This window comes from Parambassis ranga, unplaced genomic scaffold (assembly GCF_900634625.1).
Source record: "Parambassis ranga unplaced genomic scaffold, fParRan2.1 scaffold_21_arrow_ctg1, whole genome shotgun sequence".
Lineage (NCBI taxonomy): Eukaryota > Metazoa > Chordata > Actinopteri > Ambassidae > Parambassis > Parambassis ranga.
The window spans coordinates 3575280-3599141 of record NW_021144767.1 but is presented as its reverse complement, the minus strand read 5'-3'; the positions used below and the strand labels follow the sequence as shown (position 1 = coordinate 3599141).

The window sequence follows — 23862 nt, the reverse complement described above, 5'->3', positions numbered from 1 at the left end:
ACTTTATTTATGCCAAACTGGGAAATGTTTTCTATTGCAGCAGCAATGTACAGGGTCAGTATCATCCTATCTGCTGGTAAAAGTCTTTCTCCCCGTCGGGGAATCGAACCCCGGTCTTCCGCGTGACAGGCGGAGATACTATCCACTATACTAACGAGGAATGCTGACAACCACCATCTGTCATAGCAGCAGCCACCTGGTGCGGTCATGTGTCAGCTGGGGTGTGACGGAGTGGCTACGTCAGTAACTGTGGGCAGACTGCAGGTGTGTGTGCACCCAGACACACACAGGTCCCAGCTGAGAGCAGCCGGACCTTCCTGTCCTCCTGTCCATCGCTGTCCAAGGTGAACCGACACCACCAGACCACAGGGCCATTATTTATTTAGCAGGAAAGAAGAAGATGCTCTGCAGCATTCAGGTGTGTTAACACAGTGCAGAGAGAGGAAGACATGAACAATGGTGTCAGAGCAGCAGCTGTTGCTGCATCAACCTGGAAATCAAACTGTTTATATATATGCACAAACTGTACGTTCATAAGTCACATGACATGCACACTGTAAATAAAAAGGAAACCACATATTTTTAAGACTCTTAGAACACAGACAGAAGTATGAATTATATATGGTTACAATCAAAAAGAATTGAATGCAAATAAATGATTTTGTGGAATTTAAATCAAAACCTAAAAACACCAGAATCAGCAAATCACATGTTTGCATTACAGTGGTCCCTCCTATAACCAGTTCACCTCTCACCTTGTTTTTCTCTTACAGCTCATTGAGTTCTGGTCCGGATAGTCCGTAGACCAGTGTCAGTCCATCTCCAGAATGCAGAATGCTGCTGAAAACAGGTTTTGTTGGGTTTATTTTATTACTTATTACTTGTTTAAGTATTATACATTTATTCTTATAAAAGTGTTCCTTATTTTCTGTAGACGTGTCATATCATGCATTATCTTCTGTAGCCAGCTTGCATGTAAATAGCTGGTAGACAGGTCACGGCGGGGGCAGTGGAGCAACTTCACCAAGAAGCGAGAAGGAAGCACACCCACAACGGTGTCAAGAAGGGTGTCAGTGAAGATATGAAAAGAGTGATTTAAATACTGAACAAGATGTTTCCCTTTTCCCCTTAGTAACAACGTTATTAAGAATACTTTAGGTGTTGCCATCTGCAAGTATCTACAAATATTTTCATGTATGTATCTGCAAGCAACAGGTTTATATTTACTCACTTGATGTGCTATGCAAAATGTGCTTACCAAGGAGGAAGTGTATGTGTACATGCGCCTATGTGTATCTATGAGGAAACACAACTCAGCAACAGATGTTAACCAATGAATGCTTCGCCTACTTTATTGTGTGACTGAACGTGACCAATGAAAATACTGTTAATATGTTCACTCCTTTGTAACCAACTGAATAAAAAGAGACGCCTTCAGGAAGAAAGTCTGAAGTCAGCTGGAGATCTATACGGAGCCACGCTCTGTCAGACTCTGACTCACTTCCCTCGGCGCCAAGTAAAACTGCAGAAATTGGTTTGTGCATGCTTCCTTAAAAGAGTGATCTCGTGGCAACGGACCTGTTGGAAGAAGCTGCGTAAGCAGACCCAACATTTACTTTGGTGTTTCCGCCCGGTTTCCAAGACGACTGACCAGAGGGACGGTGGACGATTGACAACGGCAAGACTCCGGCCGGAGCCGATCCAATAGGGCATCGGATTGAAAGACCCTCTACGTGAATTCGTCTAGAGGGCCCGTGTCGACGCCCATCGCCCCTCGGGGAAGTCTGACGGAAGCCGAGAGATCATATTACTACCACGAGAATAAGGTAGGTGTTTACAGTAACATACTGTTGGGAATTTTACGTAAAATTCAATGGATAGACATTTACGAACAAATCTTTTGGCATGAAAAACTGTCCAATATATTCGTAATTTTGTCTAACACTTAATGAGGTTCATGACGACTCATTAAGGCTTGGGAGAGATAAGTAAGGCGAAGAAACACTTGATGAGGTTCATGACGACTCATTAAGGCTTGGGAGAGATAAGTAAGGTGAAGAAACACTTGATGAGGTTCATGACGACTCATTAAGGCTTGGGAGAGATAAGTAATGGTGAAGAAACACTTGATGAGGTTCATGACGACTCATTAAGGCTTGGAGAAATAAGTGTTTTTTGATATCCTTTAGGGATCACTATTTCTCATATTTATGTGTATAATTGTTGTTGTAATTGTTTGTTAAGTTGGACAAGAAATTGAGATTCTGGTGAAGGTAAACGGCTGTGTCCGCAGAACAATAGGTTCTGTAGAAGCTTGACACAGTGGACGATTTACCGACACATGGTGGATGATCGTCTTGTCCAACTCAGTGTTACATGAGTAGGTGGGAAACGCCATTTTGGCATTTGAGTAAACCAAGAAATTTTGTAGAGAATGTTTTTCGGTTAATCACCGAGGTAAATATACATTATCCTCAACAAGAAGGACGACCAATAAGTTCCTTTGATTATAGACATTTGGTAATAATTCAACAACTAACAGAACATAGACATCGACTAAACCCAAGAAAACTCTTCATATTTATTGAAGAAAATAGTCAATGTCCAGTCACGGTAACAAGTAGTTGGACTAACATACCGTGGAAAAATCATCTAGAGGACTGCATAATAGTAAATATTCATTGTAAAGTAACAAGTTATCCAATAAATCCACCGTTTCCTAAAGCAGGATAAAATGGGTCAAAAACTAACTAAAGAATTAAGTGGAGACGCAAAATTTATGGAAAAATATTCCCCAGGCTCCACTAGATATTTATTGGAATGGGAAAAACAGTACGGATTTAAAGGAGACTTGAAAGTCGAAAATTGTGACAAACTTGTAAAAGATCTGGAAACTAAATCAGAAACAAAGAAAGGAAAAGATTTGAACTGTGTAAAATTGCAACAAATCGAGGCGTGTAAGTGGCAGGAGCAGGCCCATAAAAGGAAGAACAATGCCAAGAAGAAGCAGAATAGGGAAACTCAGGAAAGTTTCATAGCCAGCCTGGCTAGTTTTAATGCAACAGATTCTAATGACGTAACAGTAAGTACTAGGATGTTATTGCAGGAAAGGGAAAGGAGGAATAGAGAAGAAGAGCAGAGAGTGAAACTTGAGGCATTAAAACAACTACAGATGGAACTTGCTAAACAAGAACCTCGAGTAACTAGAAAGAAAGACAAAAACAAGAAGGCCGAAAGAGGTGATGATGATGTAGGAGGTGCAGAGGAAGGAACAACAGAGAACGTTCATGTAGTACGATCATCGCGCGACAGACTCACAAATCCATATGCAGATGTCCAAGAGGCCTTACGTGTAAGCACAGGAAATACTTACCCAAGTTTCCGCCCTGACCCGGCCCCATGGCCCCCAAGTGAAGGCATATTTCCTGCATTAGAAATGCCCAACCCACATTATGGCATCGATAATGACAATGACCGTACTGTCAGAGTGTACAGACCTTGGACTGAACGCGAATGTGTAGATGCAGTGGCAGGATTGGGAGATCCACTGACCAATATTGACATATGGATTCAAAATTTTAAAAGTTTGTGTGACTCTTACTATTTAAATGGAAAAGAAGTTGAAGAAGTTTGCAAAAGGGCATTAACCCACAGGTGGGGACAGGTTAGGGGAGATTACACTGGTAGAGATGGACAAAATGTAGCTCTGTATGACACACCTGTATATAGAGGACAAGTACGCGACTTATTGGATCGCATACGAAATCAATTCACTCAACCTCCAAACTATGGAAAAATTAACCAGTGCATTCAAAAGGAAGGGGAAGACGTAGATGAGTACAGAATCAGACTTGAGATGATTTTTAAGGCCAATTCTGGCCTCACTGAGGACAATATAGACAATAGTCCATACCAACAACAGTTGAAACAAGTACTACTGGGAGGATTTAGGTCAGATATTACTGAATTTATCCGCCGCCATAACATTAACACCCCCACAGACGGCACAGTACAAATAATGAATTGGGCCAGACATGCTCAAGAAGTACTGAAAAAATCTAGTAAAAAAGACGCCGCGCAGGCAGTCTTTGCCCTCCTAGACGCTGCGGCTGGGCATCGGTCTCGAGCCTCTGCCCCACCACAGCAAAATGATTGGCAAAAAGGAGGAAAACAGGATAGGCAGGATAGGTGTTACAATTGTGGCAAAGATGGCCACTTTGCCCGCAATTGTCGCTCCCCCTGTAAGTACTGTAAAAAACCCGGACACTCCAATGTGAATTGCAGAAACAAGCCGACGAGGAAGAAGCCTGCAGAGTATCACAGCCCTCCCCCCGCTCACAACCCTCAGGCATGACTAGATACAGCCCCCGACGATGAACTCCCCACTCGAGACTGCATCATTGATGTAAATTTGCAAGAAATATTCAGTTGCGGTACAGATCATGGTCCCAAACCCACCAGGTTACTTCTGGTTGCAGACAATCCCATGACATTTTTATGCGACAGTGGAGCTGACAGAACAGTATTGACCACTCAACCTAACGGCATCCAGATGAGTGATGAAGTAATGTACATAAAAGCTGCAAATGGCCTCGTCGAAAAACACAGAGTAACCAAGCCATTTCCTCTTAAGGACCCACAAACAGGAAGAGAAACGACCACATCTGCAGCTATAGTTCCGTCATGCCCAGTCAATCTGTTAGGCAGAGGTGAAATGGGTAGGCTTAAAATATCCCTAGTGCCTACAGATTCAGGCCTCATGCCAGTGGGAGAACCACAGACTGCCGAAAATTTTGTAGTATTAGACCCTAAAGAACCTAACTACTGGTGGTCTCTTGATTTTCCCCATCCAGATCCAAGTGGGACTGGAGAACAATTACTCAGTCTGCTACCACCTATGCCGACACACACAAATTTTCAGACACCCCCAAGCATGCATGTAACTTTGTTCTACAAACACGCACCAGGACCAGATTATGACTATCAAGCAGCAATAAATAAATTGGGTCCTGTTAGAGTTACCTTAAGTACTATATACTATGATTTGGAAGGCTTTGCAGTCTGCTCAGCCCATTTACCTCCAGCTGCTAAAAGATTAATGCATGACTGGGGAGCTAATCCACATGTGTCACTTAGTAAGCCACAAAAGTCCCAGTGGAAGGATTTACTGCCCTGGCTTAACGCCCGGGAAGATTCTGAATATTGGCAACATGACACAGGAGAATGGGACTACAATATACAGTATAAATGCTGGAGAAGAGACCTCAACTGGGTCTTAACCCTCACCCCACGTACACACCTTGATACACGATACACCACATGAGTATTATCTTTGGACGTCTCTTTAGATCAACGTCTAAAGGACGTCCCAGCTGACCTGTGGTCAAAAGGAAAAACAGATGTAGGATTAATGACCACAGCAAAACCAGTTGTCATCAAACCCAAAACTGAATATAGACCTCGTGTTAAACAATATCCGTTAAAGCCTGATGCCGCCGAAGGCATCAGACCCGTTATAAATGAAATGATTGTAGCAGGAATTCTTATAGAAGCTCCCGAGGCAATGTGTAATACACCCATTTTTCCAGTCCAGAAAGCTGATAAGAAGACGTGGCGCATGATCCAAGATTTGAGAGAAGTTAACAAAGCAGTAGAGAGCAGAGCACCAAATGTGCCTGACCCACACACACTCATGAACCAAATTAGGCCAGAAATGAAGTGGTTCACTGTTGTGGATCTAAGCAACGCGTTTTTCTCTATTCCAGTACACCCGCAATCCCAGGGGTGGTTTGGGTTTACATACGAAGGAAAGAAATATACATACACCAGATTGCCCCAGGGCTATGTAGATAGTCCAACCATATTTGCTGCTGAATTAGAAAACTGTTTATGCACATGGTCTACGCCCACGCACAGTCAAATATTAACTTACGTAGATGACATTTTGATCACCTCTGACACAGAAGAGCATAACGTTGAAACCACAGTCTCGTTGTTCAAACACCTGTGTAAAACAGGAAATAAAGCCTCTCAGGCGAAACTTCAGTTCGCCAAACAGGAAGTAGTTTTCCTGGGTCATAAACTCACCCCAGAAGGCCGCACTTTAACTGAAACTAGGTTGCAGGCAATACAAGCCGCACCTAAACCAATCACAAAGCAACAAATGATGCAATTTCTAGGGCTAACAAATTTTTGCAGACTGTGGATTCCACATTATGCTGAAGTTACTCAGCCCCTTTTGAATCTCATTTATTCCACACCTATGGCTTTGAAGGACAAAATACAGTGGCAACCAGAGGGAGAAGTAGCTTTTACCAGCATAAAGCAAGCATTGATGAGCCCTATCACCCTCAGGTTACCTGATTATTCAAAGCCTTTTGTGCAAACTGTACAATGCAAAGGAAATTTTATGACCTCAGTACTAACACAGCCGTGGGGAGGAAAACAATGCCCTGTAGCCTACTACTCTAAAAGACTAGATATGGTAGCTAGTGCATTGCCTGTTTGTGTCCGCGCTGTTTGTGCCGCTGCAATGGCTGTAGAAGCGTCTGCTGATGTTGTGTTATTCCACTCACTCACGTTATCAGTTCCTCACTCGGTGGAACTACTGCTAACCTCAACAAAGATGTCTTTCCTGTCCCCTGCACGACATTTGGCTGTCATGACTATTCTAATGTCACAACCACATTTAACTATAAAAAGATGTTCTACTTTAAATCCTGCAAATTTTGTCCCCACCGAAGATGATGGGGAACCACATGACTGTATTCAGGTTACAGAACAAACATGTAAACCTCGTGCAGATCTGTCAGATGAACCACTGGCAGAAGGAGAAACATGGTTTGTTGATGGCTCTTGCTCAAAAGATCACACTGGCACAAATATGTCTGGTTATGCTGTTGTTTCCATGACCAGAGTAATAGAGGCACAGAAATTACCAAACCACTATTCTGCACAGCAGGCCGAGATCATAGCCCTCACTAGAGCATGCGAGCTAGCTAAAGATAAACATGTCACCATCTACACTGATAGCCAGTATGCATTTTCCACTCTGCATTGCTTTGCAGCACAATGGGCTCGCAGAGGGATGAAAACAGCATCCGGCCAACCAGTGAGACATGCGGAGCTATTAAAAGCACTCCTGATAGCAGTACAAGAACCAGCCGCCGTGGCTATATGTAAATGCGCAGCACATACGAAAGGTACTGACCCTATTTCACAAGGAAATGAAAGGGCAGATCAGGCTGCTAAGGCTGCTGCACGCTCCGACACTGTGGTGTTAACCACTCAGGAAGTGACACCCCTGCTTGCAACAGATGTGCTTCATGATATGCAAAAACATTCACCACCCGGTGAACAAAAGCAATGGCTCACAGCTGGGGCCATACAAACACAAGAATTATACATGGTCGGCTCGAAAATCTGTCTCCCCCGGTCGTTATACAAATCAGTAGCAGTATTGACACATGGGCCTTGCCATGTGTCAACAGGAGGGATGGTTCATATAGTGCAGGAGCATTTCTATGCTCCAGGGTTTACAAATTACTCTAAAAAATTTTGCAAATCTTGCCTAATCTGTAATAAACACAACCCTCAGGGGAACCTCAGACCCAGGCGCGGCAGATTCCCAGAGCCGACACGACCTTTTCAAATACTTCATATGGATTTTATTGAACTAACACAATGCCAAATGCATAAATACTGTCTGGTTTTAATCGATGCTTTCTCAAAATGGGTTGAAATAGTACCATGTAAACATGCTGATGCCATCACAGTAGCAAGAGTTATCTGCAAAGACATTATTCCAGATCATGGAATACCACAGACTATCTATAGTGATAATGGGCCTCATTTTGTTAATGACATAATCAAACAAATGTCCCAAACACTAGGCATAGAGTTGAAAAACCACTGCTCATACCACCCACAGAGTGCGGGATTGGTTGAAAGAACAAATGGTACAATCAAAATGAGATTAAGGAAAACAATGGAACACACAGGCCGCTCCTGGCCTGAATGTATTCCATTAGTAAAAATGTACATGAGAATTACACCCACTAACAAAGGCCTCACACCATTTGAGATCCTTTATGGAAGACCATTCCATATGCCTATCACACAGAATCAGATTGAAAAAGAAAAAAAAGAAGAATTAACTTTAGCTGATTATATGAGGGAAATGCTCCAAAGAAAAGAAGTGTCTGAACCACATAATCTGCCAGATTTTCCTCTGTCTCCACAGGACTCCAAGATCCAGATCGGTGACCAAGTGTTGATCAAGGTCATCAGACGGAAAAACTGGGCTGCACCTAAGTGGGAGGGGCCATATACAGTGACCCTGTCAACGCCAACAGCTGTGAAAATAGCTGAGCGGCCCACGTGGATACATCAAAGCCATTGTAAAAAACTGATCTCCTCACCACCCTAAGTGTCTGGGTAGCGGTGGAAGTCGGGCGGTATCAAAACCCTTGCCCGCGGAAGAAAAGAAGAAAGTGATCCGCGCCCCCAGCTATGGCCTTAGGGTGGGACAAAGGACTTGTTCTGACCTGCCTGATAGCATCAGTATCAGGACATGGTTTTTTCAATGGAATAGGACAGCAGACAAAGGCAAAGATCGGTGCACCACCCTGTGGACTGACTCTTGAGCAGACTGAGCCCAGATACAACCTCAAATACGGGTTTGTAAAACAAGGTGGTATCGAAGGGACTGCCTGGTTCTGTGCTGATAATCATACTGTAGATGCAACCATCATTTTAAGTACAGCTAACACAGTAAATGAAGATGAGGATGAAATGTAAATAGAGGTGTTACGTAGACCTGAGGGTGGTCGCTTGAAAGTCAAGGGCCGGTTGAGAATTTTGCCCTATTGGAGGGTTTTTGCTCAACCCTACGTCACCTCACTGTGCATCACAATGTCCTGTTTGTTGACTGTACTCACAATGAAGTTTTCTTAGAAAATCCGACAGGAAGTTAAGTAAAACTGATTATATGTACAAGAATTGCAGATGACAAACAGGAGGGAGATGTTGGGTTTATTTTATTACTTATTACTTGTTTAAGTATTATACATTTATTCTTATAAAAGTGTTCCTTATTTTCTGTAGACGTGTCATATCATGCATTATCTTCTGTAGCCAGCTTGCATGTAAATAGCTGGTAGACAGGTCACGGCGGGGGCAGTGGAGCAACTTCACCAAGAAGCGAGAAGGAAGCACACCCACAACGGTGTCAAGAAGGGTGTCAGTGAAGATATGAAAAGAGTGATTTAAATACTGAACAAGATGTTTCCCTTTTCCCCTTAGTAACAACGTTATTAAGAATACTTTAGGTGTTGCCATCTGCAAGTATCTACAAATATTTTCATGTATGTATCTGCAAGCAACAGGTTTATATTTACTCACTTGATGTGCTATGCAAAATGTGCTTACCAAGGAGGAAGTGTATGTGTACATGCGCCTATGTGTATCTATGAGGAAACACAACTCAGCAACAGATGTTAACCAATGAATGCTTCGCCTACTTTATTGTGTGACTGAACGTGACCAATGAAAATACTGTTAATATGTTCACTCCTTTGTAACCAACTGAATAAAAAGAGACGCCTTCAGGAAGAAAGTCTGAAGTCAGCTGGAGATCTATACGGAGCCACGCTCTGTCAGACTCTGACTCACTTCCCTCGGCGCCAAGTAAAACTGCAGAAATTGGTTTGTGCATGCTTCCTTAAAAGAGTGATCTCGTGGCAACGGACCTGTTGGAAGAAGCTGCGTAAGCAGACCCAACAGGTTTGATCTTTGGTTTCATTCTGTAATACTGGACTTATTTCCTACGAAGGTTTGAACTCTGACAGTGTTTAAACAGAGAGAACGGAGTTTAAAGTGTGCAGTGAGGGGTTCACAGCCTTAAAGCATCTAGAATAATCAAACATGGAGCTGACTACTTCCAGAGCTCCGCTGTCATGGCTCTGCAGGAGGCCAGCACCTGGTCGGCCTGTTCGAGGACACCAACCTGTGCGCCATCCACGCCAAGAGGCTCACCATCACGCCCAAAGACATCCAGCTGGCCCGCTGCATCCACGGAGAGAGAGCTTGAAGTGTCCGCGGCTCCTCAAACCACAGCGGCTCTTTAAGAGCCACCTCAGTGTCCTCTAAAGAGCGGCTCCTCATCCTCTGCCTCTGCTGCTCATCACTCTGTCTGATGCACAGAATAATCAGTCTCTTCTGAAATAAATATCATCTTTTATCTTTTGTAAGATGCAGTGTAATAATACACATGTTGAACTCTTCAAGATGAATAATGGTCCGTCTCAGGGACATTTATTTATTGGTTGGTTCAAGGATGTAATATCAAACTGACACCGAGGAATATTTAACAGGAAACTATAATAAATGTTTTACAATAAATACATAATATCATTTATAAATAGCTTTAATAAGTATAGGTTTATTATGTGTAAAAGCATGATGACCTATGGAATGATAACACTAAAAAACTCTGCTGCTCCAGGAACGGTACAGGCGGTGACTCCTGCAGTCCGCCATCAGACTCATCATGTAATTTAACCACAGGGATTAATAAAGTCATTCTTGAAAATATTCATGTATTGTTTCTATAGTTTTATATGTTTAGTAAATATAGGTTTATCACTGCTTTAGTATATAAGTAAACACATGAACTAACACTAACAAAACAAACCCCAGTGAACCAGGTGGAGCTGTGCAGTGTGCAGCAGCATGATCACAGAGCTCCTGTTTGAACGGGCAGTGAGGATGAGCTCTCTGAGTGGGGGCTCTGGGCTCTTGACGCGGGTTCTTCTCCACATCGTATCCTCCGGCAGCCAGAATATGGCATCAACAACATGCGTGTCTTTACTATGTCTCATGGAGACACATCACAGCTGACGACATCTGTCGTCCTCCATGTGTATTTTTCTTCTGAAGTCACGTTTGATCTCCACACACACACATAAACACAGACACACACACAGTGTAGAATGTGTGTGTGTTCAGTGGATAAACATGAAAACTCTAAAACAGCTTTTACATGACAGACACAAGCAGAAAACGCTGAAGCTTCACAGACACATCATACGAGCTCTCTGAACTTCCAGAGGTCTGATGATTCATGCAGTGATGGTAATGGTCCAATAACATTTTAGGAAGCCTCTGTTAATCAACACAAGTAAACATGTTCACATTCAGAAGTCACGTTTTAGCTGCTCAGACCTGCACTACACCAATAAATGAAACCTTTCAATGTAACGTCCTAACATCATCAACTCAGCTTCCTGTCCACATCTGTGTCCTCTGCTGTGCCATCATCAGCTCTGAGACAGAGACATGAATGTAATAAAACAGGACCTGAGACTGAACCCTGTGGAACACCGAACGTGACGTGAGATGTGACAAAAACCAACCGGGTTCAGTGTGTGATGAGCACACAGGTCTGAAGAATCAACTCGAAGCTAAGATAAAAAGAATTAAAGGCGAGCTCTGTGGTTACAGAAGGTCTGTGCTGAGACTGAATCAGGTGGATCATCCAGAACAATCTGTGCTTCCACTGTTCAGCTTAGAGTCCTCCTCCACTGACTGCACATGGTTAAAACATTAAGAGCTGAAAGATATTTTTCTCCGCTGTGAGTAAATCTATTGCTACATGCGTGATAACTGTCATCCTTCAGTGTGTGTAAACAGAATCATTAGCGGGCTGCTGCAGACCTCTGCCTTCTGTGCTGAAGGTGGCTGATTACTGGGTTTGGTGTTAACAAAGAAATCAGCCGGGGAAGAGTATTGGCATCAGCACCGGGTAGAAGCAGACTGCATCAATTCTGTTAATGAGTTCTCCACCTCTCTGTCCTCCTCTTCTTTCTTTATTCCCCTGTGCCGTCTGCTGAGCTGGTGCTTCTGCAGGAAAAGATGGCTGGAGGATGGAGAGCAGCCAAACTGGCTCATCCATGAACTTTCAAAGGTCACACGATATCCTGGCAAACAGCCACAGGACACGGAGTGCTACAGTAGCACGGTGCTGTTCAGTCAGTGGTGTCTTGTTGATCTGCTGGAGGATGAGAGCATTATAAGGCTGCAGGTCCTCGTCTGAAGCAGTGTTTGTCTTGAGTAATGCAGCCCCTCACGTTCATGATAGAAAATATGAGCCTTAAATTCCCTTTTTCCTATGAAAATATTATCAGAGGAGCATCGTTCTTCATGCACTGACTGCTCATTTTCTTTGAGAAATGAAAACCTGTGGTCGGCCTCTCTCTCACACACTCAGTGTAATCACTGCACTGCATACCTCCACGCTGTCTGGACTTTGATAAAATCCCGGCTGCACTTTAACTACACAGTTTGACTCTGTTTTTTTCCATTAACTCCACTTTTTTTCTACCTGACTTGCCATATCTTGCAGGTGTACATGACACAGGCGGTGTCCTCGCAGCGTGATGTGTGCGGCGCCGCCGGCTGCTGTAAGCAGATTCTGCTGGTGATACATGAACAGCCTGCCTGGAGCTTCTGTGCTGTTTGTCCACAGGGGGAAACTGATGAGGTTGACTCAGGGGTCATCAGCTCCTCCTGGGCAGGACACAGCTGATCATCCTCCTCCTGCGCCGCTCCACTGCTCAACAATCAGCACAGTACCAAAAAACCATGAGGCAAAGAAACACAGATGCCCTTTACCACCCACAGTCCAGCCTGCAGGACGGCGCTGCAGCGTGGGCCCCAGCGCCGGAAAGTTACATGAATATAAACATGTAATACATTCACTGGGAGCAGGGACTCCCATCTTTTCTGCCACTGTGGTCATTTTCCAAAACACAAGCCTAATGTAAAAATAATCCATGTATGCAGAGTGGAAATGGATGTGCAGTGTTTAGCAGAGTTTGTTTTTATTTTCATTTGGTCAACAGTGATTTCATGCTCCAGTGGGAGAGTAAAGCTCAAATCCCCGCTGACAGAGCTCTGCTAGCTCTGTAACTCCACCTTGGAGCCAGAGAGAACATCACTCTCCTAATGTTTTCAGCATTGAGCTCAACACAAACAGGATGCAGTTTACTTAATGTTTCCCAATAGCATCATGCTAAGTTACAGTTAGCTGCTGAATGCTAGCTGGCCGTTTGTAAGCTGCTTGAATGTGTAATTAAAGCTAATGATTGGTCTGCTAATCATGTAAGCCTGCTGGGTAGGGTTGTTCAAATTAATTAAAATTTAGCATCCAGGTCTGCCTCGAGCCCCTGGCTTGTGGTGCTCTGTTTTCAAGATTCAAGATTCAAAGGGCTTATTGTCATGTGCACAGTATAGAAACTGGTTTCCCTGTACAATGAAATTCTTACTTTGCTGCTCACACTGAATGCCATAAAGGTTTAAGAAGTCAAAATAGAATAATTTGCAAAAGAGCAATTTGAAGAGCAAAAAGATGCAAATAAGTACACAAAAATATAAACTATGGACGTAAATGAAGCTACATACATATACATGTAAATGTGCATGTGTGCTACATCAGCTGTTGTGCAAATTGAGCAGAGAATGAATCATAGTGCAACTGTCAGGAGGTAAACCGCTGTACATGTGCAGTTATTGGATTGGATATTAAGGTGCATAAAGAAAGAAATAGATAAACAGTATTGCAGTTACTGTTACTGCATGCAAACATGTCAGCATGTAAACAGTCAGTGTGTATGTGCAGGGTACAGTCCATTTTTTACTGTTGTGTGTGTGTGTAAAATTAGAAGGCTAGCAATCTAAGCTAGCATAGCCAGCCAGAAGTAACTTAGCTAAACTGCATATCTGCTAGCATCCTAACTAAAAAATGTACACTTGAAAACTCCTGCTGATCAGAACCTGTCACAAACATAAACTTATTTATTTGTCTTTCCCACAACAACTGCACTGACCTCCAGGAGTACTCAGAGACTGTCACTGCTTACATCACCAAATGCATTGATGATGTAACTGAAACCAGGACTGTCAGCATTCGAGCCAGTCAGAAACCATGGCTGACAGGGGAGGTCTACAGGCTGCTGAGGGCCAGGAACGCTGCCTTCAGAAGAGGCGACGACACCAGCCTAAAGTTAGCCAGAGCCGACCTGTCCCGTGGCATCAGGAAGGCGAAGAGACAGTACTCCAGGAGGGTTGCCCACCACTTCAGCGACAGCAGGGACACCCGGAGCCTGTGGCGGGGATACAGACCATCACAGACTACAAGCCCCCACCACAGACCTGTGACAGCGACACCTCTCTGCTGAACCAGCTGAATGACTTCTTCGGACGCTTTGAAGCACTCAACAGCACTCCTGCACAAAAGATCACATCCTCTCCCACTGACCAGGTATTTTCCCTGTCCCGAGCCAGCGTGAAGACATCTCTCAGCCAGATCAACGCACGCAAAGCTCCCGGTCCTGACAACATACCTGGCCGTGTGCTCAGAGACTGTGCTGAGGAGCTCGCTGAGGTGTTTACAGACATCTTCAACATCTCACTGAGCCAGGCTGTTGTCCCCACCTGCTTCAAAGCCACCACGATCATCCCTGTGCCGAAGAAGTCCACCCCCGCCTGCTTCAATGACTACCGTCCAGTAGCACCCATCATCATGAAGTGCTTTGAACGGTTAGTCATGAAACACATCAAGACGGCCCTCCCCCCCTCTCTGGACCCCTTCCAGTTTGCATATCGGCCCAACCGGTCAACCAGTGATGCTGTTTCCACAGCACTCCACATAGCTCTCACCCACCTGGAAAATAAAGACTCATACGTTCGAATGCTGTTCATAGACTTCAGCTCAGCATTCAACACCATCATCCCACAGCAGCTCATCAACAAACTGGACCAGCTGGGGCTGAACTCCTTGCTGTGCAACTGGCTGCTGGACTTCCTCACCGGGAGACCTCAGACAGTGCGGGTCGGCAGAAACACATCCAGCACCATCATAATGAACACCGGGGCTCCCCAAGGATGTGTGCTGAGCCCCCTCCTCTTCACTCTGCTGACCCATGACTGCACGCCAACACACAACACCAACATCTTTGTGAAGTTTGCGGACGACACAACTGTGGTGGGTCTCATCTCCGGTGGAGATGAAACATACTACAGGAATGAGGTGCACCTTCTGGCCGGGTGGTGCAGAGACCACAACCTCTCCCTGAATGTGGAGAAGACAAGGGAGATGGTTGTGGACTACAGGAGAGCACACAGTCAGCACACCCCTCTGACCATCGACGGTGCTGCTGTGGAGCAGGTGAGCAGCACCAAGTTCCTGGGTGTGCACATCACTGAGGACCTCTCCTGGACTAACAACACTGCATCCCTGACCAAGAAGGCACAGCAGCGCCTCTACTTCCTCCGCAAGCTCAAAAGAGCCAGAGCCCCTCCCTCCATCCTGTGCACCTTCTACAGAGGGGCTGTTGAGAGCATCCTGTCCAGCTGCATCACTGTGTGGTACGGAGCCTGCACCGCCACCTGCAGGAAGACGCTTCATCGCATAGTGAGAGCAGCTGAGAGGATCACCGGCGTCCCTCTCCCCTCCCTCCAAGACCTCTACGACAGCCGTCTCACCCGGAAGGCCCTCCGCATCACAGGAGACCCCACCCACCCTTCACACCGCTTCTTCAGTCTGCTGCCATCAGGAAAGAGACTGCGCAGCCTCCGGGCCAGGACCAGCAGACTGAGGGACAGCTTCATCCACCAGGCTGTCAGGAAGCTGAACTCTCTCCCTGCTGCGCCCCACTTTCTCCCCCTTCCCTGACACCACCCCCCACCCCCTACCCCTACCACCATCCCCTCACCCCTACCACCACCCAAGATGGGAACTCTTTGTACCAGCCACTTTACCAAAGGAACTCTGTGCACCAGTCACTTTTTACCCTGTCATGTCACACCAGTCTCATATAAGCTGCTATAACTTAATCTATTCCTGGACTGTACATTATGCCAACTGCACTGACTTGCACCATTGCATCTTTTGCACTCTCATACCAGTCTCAATAAGCTGTTATAAGTTAAACCATTCCTGTTTATATTATGCCAACTGCACTGACTTGCACTATACATCTTTTGCACTCTGACTGCATTGTGCCTTCATTATGTGCCTTGTATTTTGTGTGTGCCTCATTGTAGGTACATTTTTTACACTTTATATTTATCTTTAGTTTTTAGTTACATGTTATATGTTGCGGAGTGAAGAGTAACGCAATTTCGATTCTCTGTATGTTCAGCACATATAGCAGAGTTGACAATAAAGCTGACTTGACTTGACTTGACTTGACTTGACCTATACTCATTGGATGAACTCAATTAAATTGAATTTTCCATCCAATAAATGCAGCAGAAATAGAAACAGTAAGGTGCATAACATTCCTCCAGGACATAAACCTTTGCATTTCAATATACCAAATTAAGTTGGATGAAACCCCCACATCGCTGGGCTCCTGTCTTCAGAACGTGTAAGCTGCCCTCCTATAGGGTTGAAAAACACAAACACACAACATGAGCCATGAACTTCAATGCAGCGGCTTTATATTCCTAACCAGAAATCTTTGTTCATATCTTTACCAATGTCAAACTAAGAAGAACATGTGCTTTGTGTTGTTCTTCCACTGACTGAAACATGAAAAAAGAGATGTCACACATGGCTCGTTGGTCTAGGGGTATGATTCTCGCTTCGGGTGCGAGAGGTCCTGGGTTCAAATCCCGGACGAGCCCTCATCTTTGAACTTCAGTAGATAGGATGGCTGCTTCATGTTTACATTTACAGCACATAAGTTCATATTCCAACTTAGTCCCTGTAAACAGCTGTCTGCTCAAACTCTTAGAAGCAATCATTCTAGAACTGCACTGCACTGAGGACCAATGTCCAGGGAGAGCTGAGGAAGAAGTACAGGGGCTGTAAGGCAGGAGTGAAAGTAGAGGCTGCACGACATTTTAGACATTTTAAGCCAGTGATCTTTGCCTTTGGAGACGGCTTATGGTGGAGAAATGAACATTCAATGCACGAGCAACAGATCTGGTTGACATTCCTGCTGTCAGCATGCCAATTGCACGCTCCCTCAATGCTTGTGGCATCTGTGGCATTTTGCTGTGAGACAAAACTGCACATTTCAGGGTGGCCTTTTATTGTGGGCAGTTTGAGGTACACCTGTGCACTAATCATGATGTCAGATCAGCATCTTGATGTGGCACACCTGTGAGGTGGGATGGATTATCTCAGCAAAGCAGGAGTGCTCACTATCACACATTTAGACAGATTTGTGAACAATGTTTGAGAGGAATGGTAATATTGTGTATCTGGAATGAAGTTTAGATCTTCAAGTCCATCTCATGAAACATGGGAGCAAAAACAAAAGTGTTGCGTTTATATTTTTGTTGAGTGTATATATATATATATATATATATATATATATATTATATATATATATATATATATATTATATTATCTTTTTGTTATTATTATCTGGAACACAGAGCACACAGCAGCATTTAAAATGACCAGAAACCTTTGTTTGTTTGCTTTTCAGTCTCAGTATGTTCCTGCCCCAGTGCATCATGGACTGTCTGAAGCCAAATGAAAAGGCTGATGAGCACATACATGAGAGTGCAGACTGGGTTTAAGTCAATGCTACTGCACTCCAGCAGCATCCTTAATGCAATACATGTACTTCAAACTAATCCTAGCCACATATGCACTTAGTACCAAACTGCACGCTGCAAGCTGTTAAAGTCATGTATGTATTTAAACTGATTGTAAATGTCTAACACAGCAACATTTAAACTTTGCCTTGTTGGTCCTATCATGAGCTACATATTTACAATAAATGTGTTTAGTGTTGGTGGAAGCAACAATACTCCAGATGACCAGAACATGTTTTAAAATGACATTAACTGTGAGAAATGTAGGTAGAAAATAATCATTTGAACACATCAAATATTTTGTAGAAAAATCCCTGAATGTGCTTTTACTCAGTCTGCAAATGCAGCTGTCACCTTAAGAAGAGTTTAACAGCAACTCACTGTACACACCTGAACACAGATCTTGCAGTGTGAGCAGGTTTTGGATGCACTTAACCCTCAGGTCACTGTGGACTTCTTTGTCCAGTGGGTATTTTTGCCTCTTTACCCGGCACCATTGTATCTGTGTTGGTGCATATGGCACAGTTTGTGTAACAGAGACTCTCTCTAGACACATTGTCCAGTGTTATATGGTTTTGCAGTGTTTCCACTTGAAAGGATGACTCTTTGTGACTGAAGGTCAGCTGGACTCCACTCAGTCATCGCTTTATTTCTGCTTTGCTTTATTGAATCTTGTAGTGTCAGAATCAGGTTCAGATCAGATCAGATCAGGTGAAAAACCTCAAAAAAACATACAAACAAATGTTCAGAATTGAAAGATGAAAGTGACAGTGCATATTTTAGCAGCTAGCTTAGCACACTATGCAGGTAAGTGCACTTTAAATGAAGGACTGTATTTGAACAGACAGTTTGTGTAACCAGTTCTAACAGTATAAAAGTGAATTACAGTATAATAATGATGAAATCTGGACCAGAATCAGAAGAAACCAAATTGGACAGGAGCCACTGTGCTGAGCAGCAATAATGAGGCAGACACAAGAGGAACAGTTGAGCAGCCACTCTTATATTATTACAAATGACAAGATCATTTGTCTGGTTTGTACAAAAATATCAAATAACTCAAAGAGTTAGGAAAAGAAAAAGAAATAGTGTGCACACTATAAAAATGACTGATTTCCCGTTGGGGCCCTTAAACCAAAATCAAAATGGTCTCAGGTATATGGGTTGTAGAGTTACGGCAGTTCACCTTGTTCCAAGGATGCTTGTTCTGTGATGTAAGTGTGAATGGGTGTGTATACGTGGATATCTACTCGGTGCTGGAATCTCTTCAGGGGACTTGGCTCGCCATCGGTTTCAGCACAGATGTTGGTCCTGGACAACATCCGTCCTCAAAAAAACCCTGACCTACAGACCAGGTCAGAAAATGACATTCAACACCATGAATTCTCAGATGCATCATTCAGGACATCAAATGTCAGAAACATAAGTCTTTCCATGTAACTCTGACATTAATCTTAATCTCTATTCAAATCTCTAATCTAACTTTCAGTTGTACAACATTCAGTACATCTAAGTATATCATTTCTGAGAACTTGGCATTAAAGTGCTCAAACATTCACTACTGTTCATGTGAGCAGTGTTTCAATAACACTTATGGTCTTATGGTCTTTTTATACCTGGCTACATCTGCCACTAATGTCCCTGAACATGTTTGGATTCCACAGCTTTAGTTTGAAGCAGTGTTTTACTAATAATTTATGCTTTTACCACATGTTTAAAATCGATCTTATCAAAATAACTAAACACAAAATAAACGTGTAAAAGCGCACATTTACGGAGCGTCATTGAACGCACCGCGACAGCGCCACAAAGATTTAGCGCAGTTAAACGCAGCGATCGTAGCGCGCTCTGACCGGCTGTGCTTCAGGGTTGGTTCAGAAAGGTCCACAGCTGCGTGGTAGCGCTGCAGTGTCTCTCTGAGTCTTTCTCTGTGTCTTTGCTTCTTTTTAACGTCCCGGGCAGGAGCAGGTGAGTGATCGCAGTTCCACCGACGTCACAGGTTGAGGAGAAAAAGGGCAATCGGGCAGTTCAACACAAATTTTAGAATTCAAATGTAAATGTTTCTGATCCATCACCAGAACACTGGGAAACACATTTACTACCCTTTGTGTCATCAGGGACAAAAATGTCCGCTTCTAAAAACTGCTCTAAAAACTGAACAGATTCATATTTTTCTGCATCAATATGTGGAACAACTTCAGGACTGCTCAGAACTACCAAACATGACATCATTGGAGGAGTTTAACGCTTTAAATGCCAGGTAGATTGCATGATGCAAATATTTCATGTAAAAATGCACAAAACAAGTTATTTTACAAGTTGGGAGGCTCAGGCATTATTTTATATCTGTCATGTCAAAGTTTATCCAAAATATTGAGTTGGAGTTATTAGTGTTTGTATTGCAGCAGTTTTAAATGGTGTTTTCCACTTAGGTCCATTAACTCCTATTATAATACTACATTTTAATATCAGAGCCATAACAACATGGAATCATGCATTTCTTAATGTAAGGGTTTCATTTGTGAGGACATGTCAAAGTTCATGATCATAAATTCAGCTTCACATTCTTCATTTCACTGCTTCTAAGACAAAAACATGTTCTGACCTGAAATCACAGTCAGTGATTCAAATGAAAGTGAAACATCATCAACATTTAAAGCACAAAGTTGAAGCTGCTGTCACTTCCACACACTCTGCTTCTACACACAGCACAGACTCACTGAGGAACCAGGAAACAACAACCAGAACCCAGCATGTAGAGGCTGAGTGAATGTGGTGCTGAAGGTGTGGAGGTGGATCAGTGTGTCAGAGGAGACTCTGTAGAAGGACAGAGTGCCAGCAGGACAGTCCACATACACTGCTGCTCTGTGAGAGCCAGAGGAGGAGGAGATGAATGTTTCTCTGTTATTGTGCCAGACAGAGTAACCACCATCAGAGCAGAACAGACTCCAGGACTGATTGTTTCCTCCAAACACGCAGTCATCACTGTGTCCTTTCCTTCTGATTCTTCTGTAACTCACTGATATATAAACCCCTCCTCTCCTCTCGACCTCCCAGTAACAGCGACCAGTCAGAACATTTCTACACAGCAGCTGTTTCCACCTGTCAAATCTGTCTGGATGATCAGGATATGGCTCCTCCTCCTCCACACGTGTCACCTTCCTGTTGTTGTCAGACAGTTTGAGCTTTGTGTGCACTGAGTTTGTGTCGACTTCAAGTTGACAGAAATCTGATGGAGAGAAAAAGACACAGCTGCAGTTTATCATCTGACACATCTGATGGCTTCATTCTGTCTTTACTGACTGATGTGTTGTTCATTCATACAAAGTTTATCATCAGACTTTTTGTCACTAATGTTTGAATGAACAAACACACAACTATCAGCTTTGTGTTCAAACACAAACTGGATATTTGCAGCAATGTGAGTAAAGACAGACGACACATTTAGAACATGAGAAGAACAGCAGCATCAACTGTATCGTTGGATAAAGAGCATCATCCAAAAGCCCCATACAGGAACACACACAAACACACACACACACACACACACACACACACACACACACACACACACACACAGATTTTCAAAATAAAAGCCTCCAAATCATTACACACCTTACTAGGCCTGGTAAACTACACACAAGCCACCCAGAAATATGCAGACACACACTATACACACCTGCCAACACACAGACACACAAACATGGATTTTCAAAATAAAAGACCCTGCACAATAACAGGATATGGCTGACGTGTAGATTTTCAAAATAAAACACTTAAACATGTTTTAACATGCATTAGGGAGTGTCCCCAACCCCCCCCCCCCCCCACACACACACACACACTTACACAGACACACACACACATACACACTTACACAGACACACACTGATTTTCAAAATAAAAGCCTCTAATTCATTACACAGCTAACTAGCGCTAGCCACCCCTACAAATTATACATCAAATCGACCAGCTCGGTCAGGACTACTACCCTCTGAGGTTTGGTAGCGATCGGATAATCGGTGTTTGAAAAAATCCAGAAAAACTGCGATCGACCCTCCCCACAGGCATCAAATTACTGTCAAACTTTGAAGGCATGGTGTTTGGGCATGCTTTCACACAGAACCTTCATTCAAAATGTAAAATGTAGATAAACATTAGACCTCTGACATATTGAGTCCCCATGTCTGTGCCACTTTTTGTTTTGACAGGCAAGCCACTTAAGCTGACCTAACCCCCCTCATAGGAAATAATGGGAAACTGGTGAGATCCCTGACAAAACCCAGCTAACTTTGGAAGCCTATCAGTCTGGCATGCCTCTACACGGAATATTCATTTCAACTGCAAACTGCTCATAAGGAGTTGGACTTTATCATACTGAGTCCTCATGTTCATGTCTTTTACCAAACTTCATAAAATAGCAGCCAAAGTCACATCCACATCTTTAGGATTCCTCCATTCAGAATGAATGGAGAAGCTTGGGGCCTATTAAACCTTATATAAAACCAATCAGAAACACTGTAAAAGCATGAAATGTCATCAGTGGCATCTTTCACATCTGCCGGTGATCAGGAATGAGGTTTGGTGGTATATAATGGGGCGGACCGGCAGCAGAGTGTGGGTGAGCGCGCATTGGCCCACTCAAAATGTCTTGTGAAATTTTCTAGGTTATATATACAATAGTTATTTCTATTTTCTTTCCTGTTTGGTTCTTCTGTCCTTATGTTCCTTTCTTTGGTTGGGATTGTTGGTGCATTATCATTGAGGGTTCTTCCTGTAGAACAGACCAAAAGTCCAGTTCATATGTTCACTGGGCCGAAGCCTCTGTCATAAAATCAATAATGTCATAATATGCCACCAGTACTGTTGTCCACAGGATGAAATCACACCTTTAAAAATGATTATTATTTATATATATTTAACATTTCACCACAAGATGGCAGCAAACATGGTCAAACTCTCACCACCCTGTTTGCCAGTGATCTGTGTTTTTTTATTGCCCATTTCTAAAATGGCAAGTGTGAGTAAGAAAAGGAAGGTTGACAGCGAAGGCCGAAGTTTCAGGACAAGTGGAAATGGAAGAAGAATGTGAGGGCAAGACATCTTGCACATTGAAACCTGTGTTGGAGCCAGACCTGCCCCCTTTACTGCAGCTGAGAGCCCAGTCTCTTCCTTCTCATCAGAGGTCCCTCGTTAATCGCGGGGTTACGTTCAAAAAATAACCCGCAAAAGGTGAAATCCGTGAAGTGATGGGCTTTATTTTTTACAGTTATTCTAGATGCTTTAAGGCTGTGAACCCCTCACTACACACTTTATACTCCTTTCTCTCCTGTTCAAACACTGTCAGAGTTCAAACCTTCATAAAAATAAGTCCAGTGTTACAGAATGAAACCAAAGCACAAAGCAAAATAAAAGGAAATATAATAAATGAAGATTAAACAATGGTTTGTGAAATGGAAGTTGTGGCGGCTGCACTAAAATGAATGATAAGTTAATGTGGTCTGTTCAGAGCTGTCAGTAAAAGCTTGTTTAACTGGTTTCGGCTGTCCCGCCTAACAAATGAAGAGATTGCTTCCAAAATGCTATAAATCCAGAAAAAAGTGTTTTCTTTCCAAAAAGGGTTTATATGAAACTTCTAGTTTTCATATAAACCCTCCGCCATGACAGTTGGAAAGCTGCCCGTGATTGGTTGAATGGAAATGCTGCATTGTGCTGAAAATCAGGGCGTTTGTAGCAGATTGGGAAAAAGGGAAGAAGCGGTGCAGGGAAACATGGCGGATAACGTGTTTTGTTACTAATTGATTAAAAGCTTTAAACAGAGACCCCGTGTGAAACTTATTTTGGTGGTAACTCGTTTTCTTAAACAGTGGCGTTTCTCGCCCTAACCCTAACCCTAATAATGCTGCTCACAGCTCAGTGTCTCAGTGTCTTCACTCTTCAGTCCATCAGTCCAGTCTGACCCTTTGGATGAGATTCTTTGTGTCTGAGTCCTGCCTGCTTTTGGACTGTGGAGCTGTTTCTTCCTGTGTTTGGACCTTTTCAACCCTTTGTGGTCTCTTATTGGATTTTGTCTTTTGTCTGCTTTGGTTGTCTCTGTTATGTCCCAGGCTGAGGGGAAACCCACACACAGCATGTCTGCACCTCCCCACTCGTCCCCACTCTCAGATCGGCAGCTACACAGGCTGGTTTCAGTGTTAGGCTGCAGTTCATGAACTCAGAGCTGAGCAGTGCCCAAACAAACACAGAGAC

The 23862-nt window shown here is 43.5% G+C and overlaps 1 protein-coding gene and 2 non-coding genes across 3 annotated transcripts in view; 1 reads left to right on the top strand and 2 right to left on the bottom strand.

Moving 5' to 3' along the window:
• LOC114429875 (uncharacterized) overlaps nt 1-23862 on the bottom strand; it is a 108010-nt gene that overhangs the window by 61748 nt on the left and 22400 nt on the right. The gene's annotated exons all lie outside the window — the stretch shown is intronic.
• Nucleotides 89-160, bottom strand: trnad-guc (transfer RNA aspartic acid (anticodon GUC)). The gene has a single exon. It is a non-coding gene; the product is annotated as a tRNA-Asp (tRNA).
• trnap-cgg (transfer RNA proline (anticodon CGG)) lies at nt 16618-16689 on the top strand. Its single transcript has one exon. It is a non-coding gene; the product is annotated as a tRNA-Pro (tRNA).